This window comes from Sceloporus occidentalis, unplaced genomic scaffold (genome assembly GCF_023333645.1).
Source record: "Sceloporus occidentalis isolate IW3139 unplaced genomic scaffold, rSceOcc1.0.p SCAF_27, whole genome shotgun sequence".
In the NCBI taxonomy this organism is placed as follows: domain Eukaryota; kingdom Metazoa; phylum Chordata; class Lepidosauria; order Squamata; family Phrynosomatidae; genus Sceloporus; species Sceloporus occidentalis.
In genome coordinates this window covers 399479-421792 of record NW_028317007.1, presented here as the reverse complement: position 1 = coordinate 421792, position 22314 = coordinate 399479, and the positions used below count along the sequence as shown (strand labels likewise).

The following is a 22314-nucleotide window of genomic DNA, read 5'->3' as shown; positions in this document are numbered from 1 at the left end:
ACATTAATAAATATTGCAGCATTAAGTACGCATCACAACATTAAAAAAAAAATGCAGATCTGTCTGTTTCAGCAACACAGTAATGTTCACACTTATACAAGACACTGCCCCTTTAAACTGGCCATACCTGAATTATAGACATCCGATTGGAAGGAGTCTCCGTTGCATTGCTCACTGGTCCAGTAAAACTGTTGTGGCAGCCAACATGGCCTTGAGGAACAGTCAGATTATTAGATGTAGGTTTCAGGTACATCACTTCTGAACGGGGAGAACTCAAGGGCAACCTGGTTTGATAATCAAAATACATTGGCGATGTGGCAAGTGATGGGCTACTTACAACATTCATGACATTCATTGCATTTCTCTCCTCTACTTCACTCTGTACCAGCATAATGTCATTCTTATTTATTTTTTTCTTCTTGCTTTTTCCTAATTGAGGGTGACTGTACTCTGCTATCCTGCAGTTGTATGTCCTGATTTCTTTATTTTCCCTTTTGCATTTGACAGCAATGGTGATCATGGCAGTCAGCAAAATTATGGAAATTGTGCTTAACGTAACAATAAGAGGCAAAGACATATCCCATTGGTGCTGTTTTCCGTTTACCCTGGGTTCTCCTTCAGGTAAAGATCCAGTAAAAGATTTGATGATGAGTTTTGCCACAGCTGAAAGCATTGGTTTACCATTGTCTGTAACCCTGATCACAAGCTCTACAACTGGTGAAACTTCTTCCCAGTAAGGATTGAGTGTTTTGATGTCTCCTGTGACAGGATCTATTTCAAATAGGTGCTCTTCGTTACCATATGCAATTTCATAGGTCAGTCTTCCACTTTCTCCAAAATCATTGTCCATTGCCTTGACCGTGCTCACCACATACCCCACACCTACATTCCTTGGTACATGAATCTCTGCGGTATCATTTTCCAAGATGGGTAAACAAATGACTGGTGCATTGTCATTAACATCCAATACAGTCACTCTCACTGTGGCATTGCTTTCTAAATGAGGGGACCCTGAATCTTTTGCAAGAACTTTAAACTCAAAATACTTTGTCTGTTCATAGTTGAAAGACCTAAGGGCATATATCGCACCATTAGTGGGGTTGACAGAGACGAATGTGTAGATGGATACATCCCCAACATGAGATGGCAGTATAGAATATGACACTGTGCCATTTTGTCCCAAATCTGGATCTTGGGCCAACACTGAACCCAAGTATTCCCCAGGAATGTTATTCTCAGATACCTGCAATACGTACATAGCTTTGGTGAAATGTGGAGGGTTGTCATTTTCATCTAAGATTCTAACAGTGAAAGACTTTGAGGAGTTTAATGGGGGATTCCCATTATCCCTAGCAATAATTGTGACATTATATTCATCTTGTACTTCACGATCAAGAGGTCTGTCAGTTACTACAGTGTAAAAATTATCATAGTTCTCTTCCAGCTTGAAAGGGACATTGCCAAGAACACGGCACTGTAGCTGACCATTTTTCCCAGAGTCCTTGTCAGTGACTCTGACTAAGGCAATAACGGTTCCAGGGGGTGCAGCTTCACTAATTGCTCCCTGACGAACAGATACAAAACTAATGGAAGGGGCATTGTCATTTCTGTCAATCACTTTTACAGTAACTTTACAATGTGCTGGGATTGGTGTAGGTCCTTGATCACGTGCTTGAATGTCAATTTCAATAAGTCCATTTTCCTCATAGTCCAGGTTACCCCTCACTTGTATCACACCTGTTTTAGGATCGATTGAAAAAAGCTCCCTGATTCTGTCTGGCGCATAGCCACTAAATGAGTATATGACTTCACCATTGGACCCTTCATCTGCATCTGTAGCATTCAGGTCAATTACAACTCTGCCTAATGGAGAGTTCTCTGGGATTTCTACCATATAAGATGGTGCTTCAAAAACAGGACTATTGTCGTTGGAATCAATGACTTTTACATTTATTTGCACTGTGGCGGACCTGGGAGGATCCCCTCCATCAAAGGCTGTAAGAATTAGCTTATGATGACTTTGCTCTTCTCTGTCCAGTGGTTTCTGTATAACCAACTCGGGAAATTTGGTCCCATCGCCTCTAGATTTCACATCTAAGGAAAACAAACCATAGTCATCTCTGGTGATCTTGTAGGTCTTTAAGCCATTTTCCCCTGCATCTGGATCATGAGCACTAGTAAGTGGAAATCTGGTGCCAGGAAATGCATTTTCTGAGATATCAATATCAATCTGCTCAGAGGGAAAATTAGGAGCATTGTCGTTAATGTCTCGGATATCAACTTTTATCATGCATATTTCTTTGTCATTTGCAAACACCTCCAGGGACAACTGGCATTTTGCACTTCTTCGACAAAGTGTTTCACGATCAATGCGTTGTTTGGTATATAGCATCCCACTGTCCTGTTCCACATCCAGTAAATGAGGTGCAGAATTTTCCAAAACTCGGAAGGTGGATTTTCTACCCCTTTCGGGGATCCCCAGCTTTGCATCTTTACTGATATTGCCAATAACAGTTCCAGCTCCCTCCTCCTCTGGTACAGAATAATTTAAGTTTTTCAAAGTCAGGGCTGGTGCCCACAAAAAAAATAGCAATAAGATGGAAAGGTACATCCCCAGATATTTTTGTAAAGATTGGGCTGTTGGCTTCACTCCTCTTCTCAGTCTTCTGAACCTGTTGATTGCAAAAACACCTGCAGTTAGATAGGCAGCAAATGGACCATAGCAAAAAGGCTGGCAGGGTTAAATCAGTGATTGTTTTCGGCTGCAAAGACAATTATTCACTGCTAGACAATCATTTTGCTAGAAGCTTTTTCTAAAATATTAATTGGAAAGCATAACTTAATTTAAATGGCTTTTGAACATAACCACGGTGTTCAGTAATGCATGACATCAAGGTAGCAATACACTTTTTTCAACCATTCTCAAAATTTTTATCATTAAAATGTAAGCCTTTTTCCTCAATCTATTATTAGACAAAAAAAATATTATAATTAGAACAAATGCTAGCAATATATAGGATTCTGCTGAAGAATTACCTTGGCAGAATAGCAACTGCTGAAAAGAATTATTACATGAGCGCATGAATAGTGTGAATGGGGAATTGAAAATTAACTTATTTTGCATACATTTATACATATCTTAGTAAAATGACATACAAAAACACTACATTTTTTTTCAAGAATCACATATTCACATGTTGATTGCCGGTATCTCATAAGGTATCTTATATATTTCTAGGCTTACAAGCTATATACATGTTCTGCCCCTTTTCCATAAGGAAGAGCAAATCAACAGGCAAAGCATGGCTGGATGCACAAATGGAAAGGGGAGAAAAATCCACTTTAGACCCCCAAAAAAAATTTCAGTAGCTACATTCAAGGATGTTCTTGAAATGTATTCACAAAACACCTAGCAAAATATGGAATAATAATAGATCCCTATATAAAGGACCCGGTAAACACACACCTAAAGCAGACATAAAAAAAGATGCATTTGTGTCTTTCCCCCCCCCCAGAATTATAGCATTCAGTACTGAAAGTAATTACCAAGCAAACTGCATATTGGAAAATGCCTGCTTTCTTTTAACATATGAATGACACATACAGAATACAGATGCTTTAATAGCAGCATGAGTCAGAATGAGAGAGGAAGGGGAAAGAAACAACGATTACTATTTTTAAAAATAAGAACAACAACTTACATACATGAACAAGGTGCTTACTGGCCAATGTTATATTATGTTATGATGTTTTTGCAACATGATCACTGCAGTAAGTCTACGGGAGAAATAATAAACGAGGATTACCTTCTAATAGCACAAGGATCCTGGACCTAAGGAAGGAGGCTATACATGAGCTGGATGATCAGTGCTGATCCTTTACGCAGCTTGTGCCACCAACAGCAAACGTGCAAGCCAGAAAAACATCAGAATCCTCCAAGATGTGCAGCACCATGGGTAGCTCCAAATCACTCCCAAAGTGATCCCTTCATCCCTCCTTTTTTAATTTCTTTAAACTATTAAAAGCATCTGTAAGATGGGTGACAGCCTTTGCAATTCCCTCTGCTGGCTCATGGTAGCTTAGAATTATTTTTGTTTCCAGAGTGTTCTTAAACTATAAAAAAAATACAATAAACAATATATCCATTCGAAATGAGCAGCACTTTATACAATTCAACAATTGAGTCGTAGTCTTAATCCTTCAGATCCTCCTGCATTGTCTTCTCGCCGACCGTAGTTCCGAATACCTCTTTTCAGACTGACTCTATTCACCTCACGCCGCTGCTTAAACATTGACACTGTTCTCTCGCCAGCCAGTCAGAGCTCGAGATGTAGACCCGCCCGTTGCACCGTCGTCCAATAACAGCGAAGGGCTGGCTTGGCGGGCGTTCCTAGAACGGGAACGCTTTGTGTCATTGATTAGATCGGTTAGGTCTGAGACGGTAACGATGTGAGAAGGGCTGCTTGTAAAACGCTGCCTTTCATTTCCAGTGTCTCTTATAGCAGACTGACTGGGAGAATGCACTTTATGACACTTATTGGGGGTGTATAGAAAATCGATACACCTAATACGTCACTGGGGACCTTATTTTAACCAAACTATATTAAAAACAAATTAAGGCGATTTACTCATAGATGTAATAGAAATAATGCTTAAACCGGTTTTGCATCCACCCTGAAGACCTAACTAACTCCGATTTAACTATTTTTAAGCTTATGTGTTTCAGAAATGATACATACATTGTGGTTATGACGTCAGTAAATATTTTTAAGAATGGTATGTACATTGTATGTAGAGTTAAGCTGCAACAAAACAGGCATATATTTGAGATTTCAACATACATGTGACAGCTTGTGATATACAATGTACCTGCCCTGTAACCCCATCACTGCCAAAAGAGTTTGTTTATCTAGATGAATAAAGTGCTGATGTTTTTATTGCAACAATTGTGTTTAAATAATGATCCTTTTCTGTGGTTTTGTAGAGAAAAGCATCCAAAGAAACCATTTTCCAGAACAAGTTTTAATTAGGTGCTTGTCTCACGTGCATATTTGGTCATGTGACCAGCAAAGCGATTGGTATGCATAATATGTTATATTTCTTCAGCAATGCGGTGTATGTGACATGGCTATCTAAACATCACCTTGTCTACTTCTGTAGCACATATTTGTATTTTTTCATGTATTTTCTTTCTTGGATCACGATACTAGAATAAATTCTGGGCATGTTGCTTGTATTTAAGAATTTACAATTGTTATCAATACCTAATTACAAATAGGATATTTAAACAATTGGGTGTTTTATAAATGAATGCATACACATTTTTTTCTCTCTAGATCTGCATGTTTTCTAGAAATAGTCATAAAGATCCCAGAGGTGGTTGTTGTAGGTTGCTATTTTATTTTAATGTGTGTGTTTTCAGCATGCCCCACATATATACCATAATATAATACAGTAAGGTATATACATAGCTAACTGACATATCTGTACACCCAGATCAGGTCAGGAAATGTGTCATTCCAGTGTGTGCAAGGTATGGTTGGCACTATGTATAAAATAGCAGGGCTGAACTGGGGATAAGTGGGCGGTCCTGGCTCTTTAAGCCAGAGGCTGAAGAACTACAAACTGGTGGTCACTGGCTGGGTACACACAGGCACACGTTTTGTTTTAACATTTACGCACTGTGCCACTGCACCTATTTAGTCGGCACCCACATACTGGAGAACCTGATATGCTGCTGGAGGAGCAGTGTGCGGCCTGATCAGCCATCTGCTTGTGCAACCTCTATCAATCAGCAAGAACTTTTGAAACTTTGTCCCAGAACCACTTTTTTATACATAGACGCCAGTGTCTATAGTGGCAAGCAGAGATAACAATGGGTGAGGTTAAAGAAAATGTTAATGTGCTCATAGATGGAGTCAAAATTCTGAGTTTGCGTCCATCTACATATTCTGCAGATACCCATAACTCAAGAGCAAATACTAAAAGTTAGAACATCATTCAGGGTAAACAATTTCTTATAAGTCTCAGATACGTTTAACTGAGACAACCAACATTACTGGAATTCTGAATTATCAAAAACCGGTACCATGCAATTATTTGATGCTGCTTCAGAGGATGATGGAGCTACCTGGTTATCATACGAAAGGGGCATGAGCAAAGTATTTTACAACCCATGGTAATTCTTCTTGTGAAATGTGTGTATAATGCTTAAGCTTAAAATCTGTTAAAGGCACACTTTTATCCAGTGGTGATTTTCAACAACAGTGTCTAGTTTTGAGACACTGAAATCTTTCTACTGCAATCATTGCCAGGCTGTCCTTATTAATTGGGCTGTCAGGCATAAATCTGGAGGAAAAACAATATTGTTGTTACAAAAATAGTGAAAAGTAAAGTGTTGCGCAGGAAAATAAATTTTAAACTTATAAAGTGACAATTAGTTGATTTCACCACCAACAACACAAAATATGTGCCACAAAAAAATTATACAATACTTATATTTATCTCAATGGTGAAATTGGACCTCTATCCGTTGTTTCACAAAGGCATATCAACATGTGAAAAGTAAAAAAACAAACAATATTGTTGTTAAAAAAATAGTACAGCATGAAAATGTAATTAAGGATAAAAGTACAAGTCCATCAAGATCCACCTTGCTGTTGATCCTGAAGAAGGTAAAACCCAATTGTGCCTCAAAAGGAGGGGGGGGAAATCCTTCTTGGCACCAAAATGGCAATCTGATATCTCACTGGATCAACAAGCTATAGCTAATCCTGTCCTTAGAACCGTTTATAAGGACTGCATATTACGCTCTACTTCTCTATAACTCATCCAGCTCATATTTCAAGGCATCTATAGTATTCTACGATATCTGTGGGTGATGAATTCCACATCTTTATTGTTCTTGCTGTAAAGAGCCATTTTCACTGCATTATAGGTAATTTATTTGCATATTGTGCCACAATAACATGAAGGAAGAAACAAGAAAGTTTTCTATTTACTTGTATTTTTTTTTATCTTTGTACACATGCATCTTTAAACACTGTTTAAATGGCAATTTGAGTTGCATTAAACACTCTTTAGATGACAGATATCTTTTAAGATCTGTACTGAGGTATTAGGAGCTAAGGTCACAACTAAAGCCAATCCCAATCTAAACGCGAGTTCTTTAGGAGATTTATTTTAGGCAATGTCAATAATAAACTCAATATTCCCATTTATATTACACACAGAAACACTTATTACCAGGCTTCAATAAACATTTCCAATAGATACATCATAATGACAGCGCTAAATGATTTGAGATTGAAGAAGTACTTCCAATGATAAATGCTTGAACAAACACCATTGGTGACACTTGGTTTTCCACCAGAATATTGAGGTGTCCCATTTTTTTGGTGCAAAACAAATGTATTTATTTTTTTCAATAAAGATGCATGGTATTCATGCATTGGCCAATGGACAAAAATATAGACACAAAAATACAAATAATTAAAAAGATTAGGAACCAAATTAATTCAATTTAGGAATAAAAGTCAACAACATAAGTAGAGATCCAGGTGTGCTAACCTTTGTGTATTTGCTTATGTTATGTGTGTTATTGTTATAAAACCATGGAAAATGTAAATTATATGTTTATGCATTTGTTTATATGATTGATATTCACCAGTTGTTGATAGTATAATTATTTGTATTTATGCAGCCTAGGGCTTGACAAATCCCAAGGCTCAGACAGGCATGGTTGCTAAAAATACAATTGCAGATGCATGCATTGAGCATTTTTTTTTATAGAACTCAAAAAGTTGGTCCCTAAATAGGAGACACCTAGATTTTATTTCAACAATTGGCACAGCCAAACCACAGCTAACATATCCTACAATAACAAAAAAAAAAAAGGAATTTATATGAACTGTGTCCATCTGCTTCCCCACGTGAATTTGATTTCACTAAGTCTAAGAATTCTTAACACGCATAATACATACCGAGCCTTGGAACTGAACTTGAATTCAAAGGGGGTGATTTATAATGGTGTTCCAAGCCCAAATGTCTGCTAGTAACTGAAAATTTGCACCTTCATCAAGTTTTAACAAAATAACTGACATAATTAGCAGGTTAGCAACCTCAGTTATAAAAAAGTATCAGAAAATATGGATTTTTTGGATGCCAAAATAAACTGCCAATTCTCACCTTGCAAAACACAAATGCAGACACAATTGTAGAAAATCTCAAGCTAAGACCTAAATAAATTTAAAAAAAGGTCTGCATAGAATATAATACAGGGCTAGGTTAACTGTAACCCTTCATTAGTCAATGAGCCTCACATTTCACCATGGTGAAAGTGCCCCTGTTGATGACAGGTATCGCATAATAATACAGTTGACATGAAATTTCTTAGAAATACCATGAGAATATAATTTCAAAGGTATTATCTCATAGATCATGAGTAATACAATTTAGTCCATTGATTATTCTGTCATTGCTCTTTGCAATTGTCTTGTGGTTTCTACAATACAATGATATTTGGTCCAGTAAAATAAATAAAAGTTGGTGGTTGTCGATGCAATCATTATTCATTTTATTACTTACAATACTGTCAGCATTATTGGGTTGTGGACGGGGAAAAGACAACTTTTGGGTCAACAATGTTGAGAGTCAGTTCCTTTTCATTTTGTTTAGTTACAGTCATACAGTTGCCACTGGTATGGCGAACGCAGTGTAAAGATGATACAGTGTTGTCTCCTGCCCACCTTGTCAACTCATACTTGGTCAACAGGTCTATCTTATTCATGAAACCATTCTACAAATAACAATTCACTACAGTTCATAACGGATCAAACTTAATTGTGAAACCTAGCATTAGGTTGCAATAGCAACTTTATCTGACATTTTACTGCATGCATATCGGCTTGGGCATTCTTTAGTTATGGGAGTTATTGGAGACTTCTATATCATTCACCCCCTTCTTACACCTACCTTTACTGCAAGGAGTATGTTTCTTGCACATGATAATGACAAGCAGGGGCCAATCACATGTATGTCACCTGAACAGTGATGTTATGATACCATACATGCAATTGGCTGCTGATTTTAATGCTTGTGCCACTGACCATGTAAACACTGATGTTTCATGGTTTCAGTCGAAGCAGCCAGAAGAAAGACTTAAATAAGACAGAGGTCTACTTTTGTAAGGCATTGGACTCCAATCAATTAAAATTTGTAGACTAAACTGTTCCTTAATGAAAACTGTTAAGCAAATCCTGCTTTCATAAGTGAGGTTGGCAAAATGATTACCATAAGAGTTTAGTAGTAAAAAAAACCTCTTTACATACCTGCTGATACTTATTTCTTTGGTCTTGCAAAAGCCGTTCTCCGACAGTTTAGGAGAATCTTGTGATCTTCTAAACCTTTTGGGCGCCTGAGAAAATCAGCATACAGGGTGTTTTTAGTTCTTGTTTTGACCCACGGTGTCAAACCTGTGTACCGTTATATTTTAAGAACACAGATGATAATCCTCATAAACAAATAACAATTACCATTATGTGTTTGGTGCATAGTCACATTATGTCAAATTGTATACATTTGTTATATTCTGCAGCACTGTAAAATGGGTAAATAGTACATAAAAACTAATGTATAACAACAATTTGACTTACAGAAAACAGAGGAAAGAACGGCCCTGCTTAAATGAGTATTTACACATTTTCATTTTGGCAGCGTTCCCTGTGACTGTGAAAATATTTTATATAAACCTTGCACTTGCCTCTTGACTTGGCTGCCATTTAAATGTGTTAAGGTTCTTCCAACGATGTAGTGTATGTTGCAATTAAATATGCACATTAAATGTAATTTCAGTATTAAAAAAATCCATTAATTGTAATTCAATTAATAAATGTAAATTTAACTACATTTTAATTGCTAGGTAATTATATGGTGGATTGAACAGATTCTATATAGACAAATATATATTTACAGAAACACTACAGACCTCTTTCCCTGTCTTACTAACTTCAGCTTTCAAAGCAGTGGAGTAGCTTATGAACTTACGAATGAATTTGAATTTGCTTGTCAGTTCAGTCAGGTTAGTCCAGAGAGTGGAACACATATCCTTTTGGCTGAATGTCCAAACCAACATTTTGCCAGAGTGGCTTTTCCAGCAGCTCCACTACCCATTTTGCAGTACTACATGTGAGATGGACAAGGATGTAGCATGGGCAGGGCATGACGCTACACATCAGATGACACAATTAAAACAAAAGAAAGCCTGCAATAAATACCCAAAAAAGATATAACTGTGAAGCCACACACAACACATGTGAATGCAAAACATACCATGTGAGTGTTAAACCAAAAAAGAGAAAGGGTGGAGCACAAATCAAACGAAAAAGTTAATAAAAAAACTTTTATGCAAAAAAGGAGGCTACATTTTCTTAATTTATGTTCTTCTCCTCTTCTTATACTATCCATTTATTTCATAGCATAATAAGGTCCTTGGAGATAAAAAGCAGAGAAATAATCAGACAATATCTTTAATGCACCAAATATTAAAGTGAAACAAAGACAGACACTTACAATATTGTAGGAGTGTATAAATTACACTCTAAAACACACATAAATACCACCAACAGGGCTCTGGGTTTTCACTATCGACGCTATTATGTGTTGGAGTCTTCTCCTTGCTTATATGTACCTCTGCGATCTCGGTTCCTACACTCATGGCACTGTGTTAGAAGGGATTGTCCGGGAGAGACCCTTAAAGTGCAACACATCCCTTAACACTAACTCATTCACAAAATTAAAGGCTTCCTCAGCAGATACACTATATGGACAAAAGTATTGATCCCTGTTTTGCAGCCTTCTGAGAAGGCTTTACACAAGATTGTGAAGTGTTATGTGAGAATCTGTGCACATTCATCCAGCAGAGGATGATTTGTGAGGTCAGGCACTGATGTTAGCTGAGAATGCCTGGCTCGCAATCTCTGTTCCAGTTCATCCCAAAAGGTGTTCAATGGGGTTGAGGTCAGGGCTAACAGGAACTCAGTGAAGTTCTAAGATATTAAAAATCTCTGAAGACACAGTTGTCATAAATTACATATACACAGGCATAACTACAGGGTCCGTGCCTCCAGGGGGGGCGGTGCAACCCCTTCTTCCTGTCTCCTTGTACTGGTTCAAAATTGTGTAGAAAGGGCCCTTCCGACCTCGACCGCACCGATCCAGGTCGGAAGGGCCCTTTCTAAACTATTTTGAACCGGCACTGGGAGACAGGAAGATATCGGGGTCACCTTACGTCACTCGAGTCCGCAATGAAATCGATGCTGCTCGCACACTGTGCGCAAGCAGCCAGAGAGAAATCTGCAGGAGCGGTGAGAGGTAAGCGGGGACAAGAGGTGGTATATGTGTTTATATATATATATATGTATGTATGCATGGATGTATACTTGTGTGTGTAAGAGCATGGATGTGTACCTGTGCATGTGTGAGCATGGATGTATACTTGTGTGTGTGTAAGCATTGATGTGTAATTGTGTATGTGACCATGGATGTGTAATTGTGTGAGTATGGATGTGTAAGCGGGGTGAGATGGAGTGTGTGTTAGTGAGTATAAGTAAGTGTGTGTAATTGGTGTGTGTTGGAAGAGTGTGGCAAGGAGCAAAGAAGGCACAGACCAGTTGTGTGGGGGCAATGATGGCACTGACTAGCTGTTGAAGTTTGGGGGCCCCGGGGCAATTTTTACACCAGAGCCCCGTGGTTACTGTACAATTTTTTATAACACAAATTCTGTTTGTATGTTACAATGTGGTTATGTGTTGTTTTTCCTGATTATGTGTATTTTTTTAAATTTGTTGGTTAATTTGCAGAAGAATATTTCCTTCATTTCAAATTGTTGTAAACGCACGTGGTATTTTTTAGTCCAAACTAAACGTGTGCAATCAGATTCTGAATCTCCAAAATGAGCAAGAACCCCAATGAAAAGCAAAAACAAAGCAGAGAACTTTTTGTTGCTTGTCATACTCTTACTCACTCTCTCTCAATGTCTCCGCTTCTTCTCTTGTTTTTCTGTCTTCTTTCTTCATCTGTTCCGCAAAAGGATGGGAGAGTGCTTCTGCAAAAGCTCAGGTGCGCCAAGGCTCCGTTTACAACCTATACATTTTCTTTAGTTTGGCCAAAGTGGCCATCATTCCACATTTGCCCCTCAAATGTATGTATGTATGTATATATATATATATATATATATATATATAGTATTTATATATATATATATATATATATATATACATAGTATTGATATATATATCTATATCTATACACACACACACACTCACACACACACACACATATACATATATAGGGGAAAAAATCATTTCACTGCAACTGACTATATACAATAAAGAAACCTACTGACAGGTTATTCTGGTACTCTGATAATATAAATAAAAGTATGGCTATGTCTGGAAGGTTAAGGTTACCATGGACTGCAAAGAGCCTGTCTTTATAAAGTGCAGCCGTAACAAGGAAAATTAATGCACAATTAAGGACTGTCCCTTGAAATTCAGAACACTTGGCAGGTACCACCAATAAAACAGTGAAGTCTTGAAAATAAAGTTAGATTATTACATCCACAATCTCTCTCCAGGGCAAAGCTCATTTCATCAACATTTCTTCTCTAGGGTATAAGTTTATTCACATTGTCTTTTAAAAGTAACATATTACTTCATCTACATTGGTTCTCTCGGGCAGTAAGCTGCTTCACCAACATTGTCTCTCTAGAGCAGCCATGATTACTTCATCTATTTTACCTCTCTGGGGTAGTAGTTTTTCAGCCACCCTTAGGGATTCCCCTATTCAATTCCCAGTGTAGATGAATTCATTTCAACCTTCTATTTCATCTCATTTATTTCCCCAGTGTAACACAAAGGTTCTCCTTGTTTCTGAACAAGTTCCTTATCTTCCCCTTCACAGTGTTACACAGATATATTCTACACCTATCACTTAAAGCCAGCGCGTCTCCCTTCTTTAATTAAGAATCGCAAATCTCTACAAGTAAGCTATAGTCCGCAAACAGCCAATCATTGCTCGCCTCTCATACTGTCTTACCCTGGCGAGGACTAAGAGCTGTTTAGTGATTGGCCTTTTTTGTCACATTCTAAGTATTGGCGATGAGGGCAAAGGGAGGGTATTAGATGCAGCAGGGAGCCAGGGACTCGTAGCGCGTGGAGCAATCGAGTCGACTAGTCTGAGGGAAAATAGTATGATTGTCCTTCCGAAAGGCTGCTCTATGAAGGCCAACAAGAGGAAGCTAATGTGGTAGGATGGTGGAAAGGCTAATTACTGTATTAATATTTAATAGGTACACAAATTATAAACTGGACACGAAGCGACTAATGGAATATTCTAATCGGTCTTCGTCATGACATAAAGAAGGAATGTATAAAGTAAGACTGGTCATTACTAATACTTTAAAGGAAATACAAATTTTTGCTATTGAAATCGTTGTCATAGTGATATGACTACGTTTCAGACCGTTGCACCTACACATCACATTTTTTTCCATAACCCCCATATTGTGTTAAAACGCTGTTTAGTGAATGATGTAAAACAATATATATATATATATATATATATATATACACACATTATAGCATTCAACAATAGCTTTTATGGCAGATTATGCATAAAATGTAATTTTAGTGCAAAGCCTGAAACGTGGTCTTATCACTATGGCAACAGTTTGAATTGGATTTCTATAACCAGCATAGTATTAATAATATATAAAACTTTGCTTATATTGTAAAATATAGTGCATGTATAAACAATTTAAAGTATTTTTATTTACATTGTAGGATAAAATATACATTCCTTATGAAAACATTTTTGTCTTGACAATTTAGCAGATTTTACTTTAAAACTCTCAGACACACCCAGAATATATAATACAGACATAAAACACTGCCTATTCATTTTTTTCTGTCTGAAAGTCATTTCATTCATTGATTTTAATTTCAGGAAAAGCATAGCGATTGACTGTTACCAATTTAATGAACTATATAAGTGTCACTTAAATTAACAGTAGCGGACCAGCATCACTTAACCAAATTGATTTCAAATTTATCATTACAATTGTTTGGATTACACCTATGCCAACATGCAGATAACAGGTAAAAAGTTGTTTGTTTAGCGTTTAATCATATAACTCATGTAGGAAAGACCAGTTCCTACACGCAGCAAAAGAAACAAAATAGTTACATTTGTTCTATAAAAGATTGGTCTTTACATCTCTGCCAACTGTCCTCATAACTGTCCAGTCCTGTAGACATGACAAACTGAATGTTTAGGGAAATCTAAATTAAAGGGACACTCCAGCCATCACACGCACTTTAACCCCCTTCGTGACAAAGGCTGATTTTACTTTTTGTAGCCTTCGTGACAATGGCTGTTTTATCGTTTCTGCGGTGTTTGTGTTTAGCTGTAATTTTCTCTTAACCCATTTACTAAACCCACACAAGTTATATATTGTTTTTTTCAGGACAAGAAGGGCTTTCTTCAGACACCTGAATCATATGATGTAATTTCCTATAATAAAAATAATAAAATATGACGAAAAATTGAAAAAAAAAACAAATTTTCTCACTTTTATTTGAAAAATCTTTTATTCATCATAAAAAACTACTGAAAAAACCTGCTAAATAGATTCTACTATTTGTCCCGAGTTTAGAAATACCCAATGTTTTTATATTTTTTTGCTTTCTTCTACACGTTATGGGGCAATAAGTACAAGTAGCGTTTTGCTAATTCAAAACCATTTTTCTCTGAATCTGGTAATTCTGTCTCTATGTGGTATTTGGGGCATCTTTGAAGCCAGCAAATTAAATTTACCCCACCAAACCATATATTTTTGAAAACTAGACACCCCAGGGTATTTTAGATGCTGATAGTTTAACCCTTTCCATGCACTAATCCTACCACCAACCCTTGTCAAAGTTTGGGATAGTAATTGTTTTTGGTGTTTTTTTCACATACTTTGTACTTCAGGTGTGAAATTACAGCTCCTGGTATATGTTGCGGTCACACAACACCCAGATATGTGTCCAGAAACATCTCCTGAGTACATTGATACCCCACATGCATGGGTTTGTCAGATTGTTTGGGGGCAAAAGGGCCACGTTTGGAACATGAGCAATTCAAATTCAGTAGGAATTTTACATCTGGGTAAAGAAAAATGCTTGTACCCAACTATCAGTAGGGACAGGTTACAAGAAAGCCTGGCCTATCTCCAAGAAGGGATTTGATCTAGCACCTTAAGTGGTCCCTCATGCCACGGAATGGACACAGGGGTCACTTGACAGTGCAAATAAAAACGCTTAAAAATGGTGGAGCAAATAAAAGCTAAAAAACAGTAAATGTAACAAAAAATTAAAAAAAAATACAAAAATGGAGCAGGAACAAAAAAAAAATTAAAAATGGGAAACTGTGTGATACAGCTTGAAGCAGTCACCGACACAGAGTGCAGGTTTTCCAGGGCAATCTGGACAGTAAAATGTGGTGTCCTTTCTTTGCCCCCTGCTGTAGCATACCCTGCATCTCTTTTGGGGATTCTGCTTCTTTGCTGTAGGGGGGATTTTAAAAATAAAATGGGTAGCCCCAATTCTGTTGGTTCCCATCACTACTTGGGGACCAGGTGCATCACGGTACAAGATACCTGAAATTACTTCGAGCTGAAACTGCAAAAAAGACAGCTTCAGCCCAGTGTTTGCTTTTTTGTGCAGCAAAAAAGCGTTATAGGTTGCAATTTGCATTAGATAAATTGCAACCTTCTTGTACCAGGCCTTTGTCTTCCTCATAATGAGGTAGGGCTGTAGGAGTTGATCTGACAGACTGATGCACACTGGCTTTGTAGTGACCCCAGCTCTGCCACGGACAGAAACCTCCACGGTTCTCTCATCGTGGATGGTGCTCAGCATGCACACCTCTTTTCTGTCCTTGAACTTCAATGCCAAAAGCTCCTCTTGGCGTAGAGCTGAGGTCTCCCCCTTTCCTAGCCGGGTTCGTACCAGGCGTTGTGGGAAACCCAAGCGGTTCTTTTTTATAGAACCGCAAGCTACCGTATCGAAACAATACAGCAGCTTGAACAAAGGGACGCTTGTATAGAAGTTATCTACATACAAGTGGTAGCCTTTGTTCATAAGGGGGAATATTAGGTCCCAAACAATCTTGGCACTGGTGCCCAGATGATCTGGGCAACCTGGAGGGTCAAGGTAGCTATCCTTACCCTCGTATACCCGGAAGGCATGAGTATATCCTGTCTCGCTCTCGCAGAGCTTATACACCTTCACTCCATACCTGGAGCGCTTGGAAGGAATATACTGCTTGAATCCCAACCTTCCTTTATATTTCATTAGGGATTCATCCACGCAGATATTCTTTCCAGGTGTATAAACCTCTGGAAACCTGGCAGCGAGATGGGTAATCAGGGGGCGGATTTTGTACAGCCTATCAAACTGGGGGTCCTCCTTAGGGGGGCACAGGCTGTTGTCGCTAAAATGCATGAAACGAAGAATCATTTCATACCTTTGCCTAGTTATAGTTTGGGCAAAAATGGGGGTACTAAAGATGGGGCTGGTGCTCCAGTAGGAGCGGATGGAGGGCTTTTTTATAATGCCCATTAACATTGTGAGTGCCCAGAATTTAAGAAATTCTGGCACGTCAATGGGAGTCCATGGCTGTTTTGCCCAAAAAGAATTAGGGCTAGCAGCACGGTGCTGCTGGGCATAAATGTTTGTTTGTGTGACAATGTCTCCCAAGACATCGTCTCCCAAAAAAACCTGCACAAATTGCAGTGGAGTGAATCCTGTAACATCAATATTGATGCCAGGAATTCCAGAAAAAGGAGGGATAGCTGGCTTGTACCTATTAGGCGCTACCCATGCCTCTGGTGCACTGCCACGACTACGTGTGGTAGGCGTCCTAACAGCCACAGATACATCACTAGATGTATCTGTGAACTGACCAACGTCAAAATCTGACGCTGTATCAGTGGCCTCAGAATCTGTGGCCAAAAAGGCATACGCCTCCTCAGCCGTATACCGCTGCATGGTAAGAATTGCAGCAAAAATAGTGGGGAAGGAAAGGGTTAATGGCTATAATAAAAAATAAAAAAAAACCTTAAAAAAAGTAAAAAAAACATGTAAAAAAAAAAAACAAACCAAAAACAATTGCCACTATGCAAGATCACTGTTTATGCAGTGATCAATGGCAATGAAGGGGTTAATATTATATGGGTGGCTCTTATAAGAGCCTTTGGATCAATATATATATATTTTTATTAGGGAATACCTGAAATACCAGAACACACCGATCTGTCTCTCTCCCTCACTAGAAGCAAGTGAAGGAGGGGGGCAGATCCAATACTGATCAAAGGCAATGTTTAGAAAACATTGCCTTTGATTTATCAAATCATGATCACTCTTATGAGTGATCTGACCACTAGGGGTGTTATTCACTGGATGTCCATGACATCCAGCAACACCCCCCCGATGATGTCAGCAGGCTCCGCCCCCCGGCTTGATGGGCGCCGCCATCTTGAAACACCGCGTGTGTTTCGAAGACACCGGCACCGGGAAGGTAAGTTGAGCATTTAGGAAGCGATCGCGAGTCGCTTCCTTTGCTAAACGGGTGTTGCAAAGATGCCTCGATACTGAGGCATCTTAGCAACACCAGCTAAGCAAAGGAAGCGACTCGCGATCGCTTCCTAAACCCGTTTTTCGGCGGCGGGCGCCGCCATGTTTGAAAGACGTGCAGTCTTTCAAACATGTTTTTTTTTTGCTCCTAGGAGCGATCGGGGGGGGGCGGGAATGTTTTTTTTGGTGTTGCTCAATGCCTCGATGTCGAGGCATTAGAGCAACACCGTTTGAGTGAAAAAATCGATCACGGATCGATTTTTTCACCCGTTTAAAGACGTGCCGGTCCTGGCACGTCAATTGTCATAATCGTCACGATTTTCAGTGACGTGCCCGGACCGGCAATTGTCACGAAGGGGTTAAAGAATATGATAGTTGAGAGGCCCCTTTAATTTGTGGTCGCTGGGATTTCTGTCTCTCCATGTGGTGTGTCATTCTTGTTCAGGTTCCTGGCACACCTGTGGCACATGCATTTATCAAAGGCCTTTGTAAACCAGGGTTGTTGCAAGCTTTCTTAGCTGGAGCCTTATTTCCTGTTCCCGATTGCTCCCGGTCTTGCCTGTAGATGGTACCCTAAACATAAAAACAAAATAAAGGCTACAGCCATCTGCTATCAGGCGCACTTTAATCTGCCAGCCTCACACAAGGACCTGGATGAGTACCTGCCTGACCCAGCACCTGTAGATGTGGCATTATACCTTGCCCATGCCTGAGAACTGGCAGTGAAAAAATGCTTTATATAAATTCTGTTTAAATGGTTTATTGAATCTTCTGCTGGGTTGGGGGTTTTCTTCAGGAGGCTGATGGTCGCTGGGATTCCTGTCTTCCCATGTTCTCTGTCATTCATATTCAGGTTGCTAATGTACCTTTAGCTTACCCATTTATCAAAGGCCTTAATAAACAGGGGTTGCTCCCAGCTTTTTTTGTTAGAGCATTATTTCCGGTCCCTGACTACTCTTCCAGTGTTTGTTCACATTGTATATCCTTTGGTTTAGGGCTGCAACAACTAATCGATAAAATCGATTAGTTGAATCGATTTTATCAATTATAAAATGATAATAGAGGTCGCATACTAACACTAAGATTCAGATCCCCCGCAGTGCTGCTGGGCACCCGGATCCTCCTCTCTAACAGCCGGTGGGGGGTATCTGTGCGATGAAGTTCGGATCTGATTCTTCGGTTCATTCAATGTCACTTACAGCAGTTACTACTTCCCAGTCCCTCTCTGCAGTCATTCTGATGATTGGCCCCGCCACTTTCTGCTTCCCAGTCCATCCCTGCAGTCACACTGACGATTGTTCCCACCCCTTTCTGCTTCCCAGTCCCTCCCTGCAGTCACACTGATTATTGGCCCCGCCCCTTTCCTTATAGCATCCACAGCAACACCCCCCTGCTGCCTGATCGCTCCATGAGAGCGAAAGTGCAGCGTTAACCCCTTCAATGGAGCATCAGCATTGAAAGAGTTAAAAAAAATAATAATAATTAAAAAATAACAGCACTGACCTGAAAGTCCAGGGTGCTTCCAGGTAAAATGCTGTGAGTTTAGTAAGTCGGCTGATGATGATCAGATCACTCCTGGCCAATAGGAGTGATCTGATCATTATGGCAGCCCCTGGACGACCCTGCCTTAGAAAGAGAGAGGGGTCATCTAGGTTAATTGTGGAAAAAAATATTAATAAAAAAAATACATAATTATTACTGATCACTTGTCGGTGACATTTTAAGTCACTGATTATTGATCGGTCCCCCTGATGAATGTCAGTGGCCTAAACTTGTCACTAACAAGCCTAAAAACTGTCAAAATTACCCTAGTTGAACACCTTGACTTGTCTACTGTTCTTAAACATATACTTTTATGGGGTAATTTACAGTGGGGGGGGGTCCAAAATGTCCCAAGTGGGATATGGCCCCAGCAAAACAATTTCTGAAAATTTGCGCATGTTCCAGTTTTGGACTCATGGCTTCCTCAAAAAATGCATGAACCATGCATGTGAGGCCTTGTTGGAATCGGGATGTTGGTGAACTGTTTTTTTCTGCAGTTGCACATATTCTACACAAAATATAATATGAAATCTAAAGCAACATTGCAACATATGCAAAAAAAACCCCCAAAAATATAAAAATACCTCAAAATTTGGCAGCAATTGGACAGTGGCAGAGTGGCAGATGACAGAGGGTTGTAGTGAATGGAGTATATTCCGAGCAAGGTCTTGTTAGCAGTGGGGTACCTCAGGGATACTTGGACCCATTCTATTTAATATTTTCATTAGTGATATTGCAGAAGGTCTTGATGGTAAGGAATTGCCACAAATATTTGCAACAAGGTGGATGTTCCTGGAGAGATAAGCCAAATGACAAATGACTTAGTTAAACTGGAAAAATGGTCAGAGATTTGGCTACTGACACTTAATGTGGACAAGTACAAGATAATACACCTGGGGCATAAAAACTGGATGAATGGGCAACAATTCCAACAGAAACACTCCAAAGTCTGTGGGATTTTCTTTTCTTTGTGAAAGGGTGATAATATGTGGTTTTGTGTGTGCATTGCTACCAGGGTACATTTTAAACTCATTGTGCTTTTCTTACACTAATATAAAAGAAACATCAGAATAACAGTTCAGTTTCCATTCCTTTCAAATTATTCCTCAACACCTTTTGTTATTTTGTATCTGACTTTCTAGCCTTAATTATGCTTTTTATAGAACAATGTAATCTATTATCGAATACCTAAAGGCTGGAGCAAAATGTACAATATTTTAAAGATAAAACTATTCTTTAAATATTGTCGTGCTGTAATTTCATGCTGATAGAATCATGGGAACCCTAACTTGTCTTGCCTTCAAGACTAAGAGGCTTACACTGTTCTGTCTCAACATAAATTGTTCTTGTATAATAGAAAGTACAAAACAAATTTAAGATGGACAGCCACTTAATACAGTGTGTCCCTGCTTGGAAACACATCAAGTTTTAGCTCTCTGGTGCCATTACAGAGAGTAAAATTCTTCATCAGAAACCCTAGACAAATGTTTTGACATTTGTGGGCCTCATCAGTGGGATCCATTTGGTATCCCTCTAGGCACAAGTGTTCAAAGAGGCCATGTCACCTTTACACTTGTGGGCCACAAGAAATTCCTGAAGGTTGAAATGTCATACACAACAAATTTAAGATGCTCACCAAGAATGGACTGCCACTTCATAGCCTGTCTTACCATGTGTCCCCACTTGGGAGTGACTCAAGTTTTAGCTTCCCTGTACCAGAACAGATGAAAATGTCCATAAACATATCAGTCTGATCCTGCCCCAAGGGCAGTCCAAAACTGAAAAATTTGCCCTGCGTTTCCTCTGTCCTTCGTGGATCTTTTGCGGTCCACCCCACCCCAGATGTGGACTCTTGTGCCTTTTTGATCAGTTGTACCTAGAGGGATACCCATCAGAGCCCACTGAGAAGGCCAATAAGGGCCAAAATGTATGTCTGGGATTGTCGATTCCCTTGTGCAGGGGAAATGTGCCTCACATTTCAGTTCTGGGCTGCTTTTGGGGCAAAGGAACAGGAGAGCTAAAACTTGAGATGCTCCCAAGTGGGGACACGGTAGAAAAAGCATCTCAAATTTGAATTGTACGAGGGACATTTGAAAGTTTCTGCACGTTTATATTTTCGTTATAAACGGTGAAGGTAGGAGGAGGAGTAATTGGTCGTGTCTTAGCGTGTCACGTGATTAGTTCTGTCTGGCAAGCCAGCTGTCCTTGCAGTTTAGTATACGAGTTTTCACTCTGGGGTGGAGATGGCTTCGAAATGTATAAATTTTACAAAAGAGGAACAGTTTTCTGTCATATGCTTTTTGTGAGCACAAATTCATCTTCGCATGTGTGCTTAGTTGAAGAGGTTGCAGGAAAGCTGAATGTGAGTGTTGGATCTACCTATGCCCTGATTCATGATAGCCTTAAGTTTAGTAAAGTGGATGCCTAAGGAGCTGACAGAGAAGCATAAGCGCAATTGCTTGCCGTTTTTTTCTGACACATGGCCCGTTATTGTGAAGTAGGTGATGATTTTCTGCAGAAAATAGCTACTGGTGATGAAATGTGGGTTCACCATTATGAGCCCGAAAGCAAGCGGCAGAGTATGCTGTGGAAGCATCCATCATGATTATAATGTGAAAGTAGTGGTGCATCAGTGGCTACGCATTCAACCAAAAACACTTTTTGCTGATCGCATTAAAAAGTTAGTACAACGTTGGGAAAATTGCAAATCGCAAAGAAAGATGACAATGTAAAAAAGTGATGTAATTTGTTTTAAAATAAATAGTTAAAAAAATGTGGAAACTTTTTGAATGTCCCTCGTATAAATGGACAGACTTATAGCACAGTAGAAAGTGATTTAAAACAATTCTAACTTGGATATAGTTGAGAATCCTAAAGAGTATCAGTAGTAGTGGACATGGGTGTGCTAGTGACCAACCTCTTGCAAATGTGGGATGGAAATAGTGACTCATACAAGTTTGCTGCTACAAAGTTACATGATGTGCCAACGTTGATGCCACTGGCATCTTACTAAGTAGACTTAATTTAGTTTTTCCTATTACAGCAAGTCTAAACCACATCTAATACAATCAAAACAAACCTGTGCATCTAATAAGAT

At 39.0% G+C, this 22314-nt stretch overlaps 1 non-coding gene and 1 pseudogene across 1 annotated transcript; both read right to left on the bottom strand.

The window, feature by feature from the left end:
* Positions 1-112: 112 nt before the first annotated feature.
* LOC149299850 (protocadherin-17 pseudogene) lies at positions 113-2611 on the bottom strand (annotated as a pseudogene).
* A 12608-nt stretch (positions 2612-15219) lies between these two features.
* Positions 15220-15349, bottom strand: LOC149299849 (small nucleolar RNA SNORA35). Its single transcript, XR_016272345.1, has one exon. It is a non-coding gene; the product is annotated as a small nucleolar RNA SNORA35 (small nucleolar RNA).
* Between the last annotated feature and the right edge of the window lie 6965 nt (positions 15350-22314).